Source organism: Streptopelia decaocto, assembly GCF_964273445.1.
Source record: "Streptopelia decaocto genome assembly, chromosome: 6".
Classification (NCBI taxonomy): Eukaryota; Metazoa; Chordata; class Aves; order Columbiformes; family Columbidae; genus Streptopelia; species Streptopelia decaocto.
This window is the reverse complement of record NC_138660.1, coordinates 33,335,576-33,340,368: the sequence shown is the minus strand read 5'-3', so window position 1 is coordinate 33,340,368 and position 4,793 is coordinate 33,335,576.

The following is a 4,793-nucleotide window of genomic DNA, read 5'->3' as shown; positions in this document are numbered from 1 at the left end:
TCACAGGGAGACATTCCGCTCCAATCTGCAATTAGTGGTGGCCTTGGGTAAATGATCTAAAATAGAAATGTTATTTTTGGAATCATGATAGCTACTACTTTTTACTCCCCCGAATGCCAGTTCTTTTAGCTTTGCACTACCATTAAAAATAGAATCTACAATTGCAATGCCACTGCCTTTCGGTTTATTCCTACAGCAGAACACACACTGTCTTCCCAACACTACTGACATAAGAAGTTATGTTCACTTCTAATCTTGCCAGCAATCAATAATCATGCCTGAAACATTGCACCCAGCATTTGAGGCAGAATTGTGTCTGGTCTACGTTATCTTTGTCCCATGATAATGGAGCTTGGATGACCAGGAGATGTGAACTGGTCCTCCAACAGCTTCATGCTTGAGACCCCAATCCAAAACCTGTTGCAGACACTGACAATCTCTCTTTTTATTTCAGAAGGAGTTCAGATCAGAAATTCAAGCCCATATTTAGCATACATGTAGCTTTAAACACTTGCCTATGTCTCACAGAAGTTGGTGGGACTCAGGTGCATCTCTCTGCTCCAAAGCATCACAGAATCTAGGACTCTGTTAGAGAAACTGTGAATTACAGTGCATTTTCATAATCTGACTCAACATAGTAGTTTTTGAAAACTAATTATGATTTACATTTATCACGATTACACTGCAGATAGCTCATCCTGATGTTATACACAACAAATAAAGCAAACTCTGGAAAAATGGCCCTTGCAATTCAGACCTTGCTGGGTCAGAGCTTGGATGAGCTGACAGGTTCTTAAAGGAGATGGACAAAGGGCCTGTGTGGCTTTCCCAGGAGAAAGAGATGTCCACTGGGAAAATATCTAAGCCCTTTCCTTCTCTCTGTCATTCTCCTCTAAAGACTTCCCTAAAAGTGTCTGTATTTCCCACCTCCTCAAACACAAAGCTGAGGAAGCCAGATAGAGCCATCAAACCACGCACAGGGAGAAGCTGTCCCCATGGGACAGGCACATCCAGCTACCACAGCAACGCCTTTGCAAATCAAAATCACACCTTCACCTTGACTGCATTTACAAGCAGTAGGACTCACAGTCCCCGGGTCAGCCTTTCCTTTGCTCATGTCCGCTGCTCTGAGGGTTTATAACTGAGGAAGCAGAAAGGACGAGCGGGCATATCAGCTGGTAACAGTTCAGAAACAGATGTACATTCCTGCACAAAACTCCGATGTTAGCGTATCCAATTACTTTGAAACCGTGCTCTGCTCCAACTGTCTTATCCCTAAAGCCTCGCTCGCCTTACCTCCTGCCTCTTATCTGCCCTGCTCGCTCGCCTCTCCTTTGCTTTTGATTATGAACTTGTCACTGCAGGGCTGATGCTTTGGGAAACATCCACCCACCACGTCTGGCCGTTGCTGCGGTTCAACACAAGGAATAGGGAAACAAAGCCCACAATGCAGAAGTCCAAGACAAAACATGACTTCGCAGAGACAGCATGTGGAAGATGCACACACAAGAATCACAGAATTGTACCAGATAACATTAAGTGGCTGCTGCACAGAAGTATTAAAGAGTTATCCCTTAAGTTGCACCAATGGGAAGCAAAAAAAAAATATACAGCTTAACTAGAGCTAGCTACTTTAGAGGCCATTTGATGCTGGATGCAATTTGTAGCAGGTTAATTTCTTAAAGGAGAGATGATGCTGTTCTCTGTAGCAGTACGTAGCAAGGAGGAGGAAGGCAATTAAACACGGCAGCATCTTATCTCAGTTTGCTCCAAAAATTTACACCCCTAGCAGCTCCCCCAACAGAGAGGAGCTGGAAGAGTGGTCTGAGCATGTTGAAACGCTATCGCCTATACTGCCAGGGCACCCAGCTTTTCTCCACTTCTACCGCAGGCAGAGGAAGGGTAGCAAAGGGTGAAAATCCAAATGCTCTCCTCTGCAGTACAAGCAGTTTGCTGGCCAAGCCCTGCCAGGGGGTCAGCTGGACCATAGGCTTCCTGCAGAGAATAAGTACTGCCCCCAAAGTCCAGTCTGCATTCATTGAGTCCCTCTAATTTAGAAATTTGAGGAGCCTGGTAATGGCAGTGGAACAGTAGCAGCATCATAGTAGATGTCACATTTAAATAGGGCATTAAAATTTCGCCAGAACTATTTTTTTTTTTGTCGCGGTTTTTATTTCATAACCTATTTATTTCCTACCCTGCTGTGGTAGCAGGAAGGATGATGCATCCCCAGCCTCCTCGGCCAGCAGTACCTTCGTACCTCATGGCTCCCCCACAAACCTCTCAAACTCCCTCTTCCTCCAGGAGAGCCAGATCACATTTCACCGGGGTCTGTGCACACGTAGACCCTGCCTTTGGTCTGCTGCAAGGGAAGATATTTGCAGCATTGTCAACGCTGTACTCAGCTCTGGCACTAAGCACTGCTAAGGGACTCGGCAGCCGTAAAGAGTTCGCACACACACAGCAGCTCTGGAGCGACGCTCCTTGGAGCTGGGCTTATAGACTTCATAATTATGACACAGCCGTGTTTCACCATAAAAATCCCCCTAATGAAGCCTGCCTGGTGGTAAAAAGCTTTGCACGTTTAGAGGTTACGCACAGGAACAGCCCCGTAAGGGAGAAATCCTGCCTCACTTTGTCATGCAAACACTCCTTCGGGCACCTTGGAAAAGCGAGGCAGGGGGCTGTTGGTTTATTTATTTAATAGAGCCATGGCATGCATGCAGGAGCTGATGCGGGAGCCCGGCTCCTGCTCTGCACCATGCAGCCCTGTGTAACTGTAATTCACAGTTTCTCTAACAGAAAAAGCCCGTTCGGCCGAGAGTGACAGGAGCAGCAGCCGCTCGGCTGGACCGGGACTGTGCCACGTGGCCGCATCCTTTCGCCAGCGCAGCTCCAGCATGATGCCCAGGAGCTGTACATCTCCTGCTGTGCTTGTATGGGATAGGCCTGGTGGTTATCACAAAGGCAAAAACCCTGTGCCAGCTGAGAAATGGGTAATTTGAGATACATCCATGCAGTCTGCTCCCCACCTGTGGAAAGACCAAGTCCCACCCCATTGAAACACCTTACTCCCCAGGAAATTAAGTCCTGCCTTTGATGGTCACAGCAGGGCAAAACAAAGGTGCAGAATAAATATTAGCATGCATATTGACAGGGGTGCAGGAAAAGAGAAGCAGCAACGAGCAGCTCTGCTCACTCTCACAAGTTCGGGTGTGCTCCCCTTGCTCCTGGTGCTCTCAAACACAGCCCAAAACACAGCCCTGCTCCCACCTCGAGCAGCCTTTTGCAGGCACCCACACCACCTTTGGGCAGCGTGCTCCAGGTGCTCAGCCCCGCAGCCCTCCCATGCTCCGAGCATCCCGGCAAATCCACGGCTCTTTACCACCGTGAATGACGTACGAGCACAGAAAAGCCGGTGCCGTTAGCAGGGAACCTGCTTGCTGGGAAAACCGTGTTCTTTGCAGAGGTGCCCGCCAGCAATAGCTTCTCTTAATACTTCGAAATGATCCCACACACGAAGAAGAGGAGACTTCTAAATAACTCAAGTATACACCAAGCACCCCTTACAAGGGGTGTTTTGCCCTCTGGGGCACAGTTTCACATCGGCACCACTATTGATAGCACTGTATTTCACTTATGGGATAGGCAAGGAGCCTATTACTCAGGTTTCTCCAGTATAAATGTTGATTGCCCTAACTCAGCAGAGGATGGTATCTGCTTTTGGGTCTGCAGGACTGGCAGACACCATCTCAGTCCCCTGTATTTGGGGACCTCCCGGTCGCTGATGCAGAGCAATTGCCCACCCTTGGCCCCAGCTGCTAGCCCCAAGCCCTCCTGAAAACCTGGCTTTGGGGCACAAGCGGCAGAGGCACCCGGCCCGTCCGACTCGCCGGGGTCTTAAATTGGATTAAAAATCTATTTGCAGAACTGCCTCGCTTTCCGACTTCTGTGCTGCACCTGAAAACCTTTCCTTTTGAAAGCAAACACAGGCTCTCCCCAGGGGCTGCCCGGGGAAGTCTTTCCACTATAAACATTACCTACCAGTAGTGGAGTCAGCCCCAGGCAAGCCAAAATTCCTTCTCCTACAGAGGAACACTTTCCAATGAAACCAGACATTATTTTTTCCATTAATGAGTGTTGATACCTACTGGAAAACTTTGCAAAGAAATATACTCCAAACTAATTCTTCTGATACAACATTTACATTTTATGAGTTTCTTTTGTCTTATTTATTTTTCTTATTATTTTCTTTTCCTGCTACGTATCGAAAACATGATCTTTGCTGCTCAGGAATGCGTCTGTTCCTGCAATTTGGGCTGTAACTGAAATCAGAGGTCCAAATCTGATTTTGCTCTGCCTCAGCTCCACGGAAGCAAGCAGAGTTTTCCCACCTTTTCCCTGTTGTGATGGAGAGGAAAAATAGATCCATCGTCTCCTGTTTGATACATCAGAAACCCTCGAGCTGCTACTGTGATTTTTATGCCCTGGGATACCACGATTACAACAGCGGGATAGACCAAAGGAAAATACGTTCTCCTACCTACCACCCTCAGCTCTTGCTTCCCCCAAAAGTGTTATTTAGTATTTAACAGGGCAGGAAAAAAGCAGGGAGAAAAACGGCAAGCAGATGGGCTGGGGGGCCAGCATCACCTCTCCAGGGCACTCTCCATGGGGTTTTGTACATACTATTAGCTGCTTTCTGGATGACCCGTATTTTGGGCTCCACAGGGTTAGTCCAGGAGGGTTTTTCCATGCCCCCCACAAGTAGGAGGCTTGAAGAGGCTTCGCCC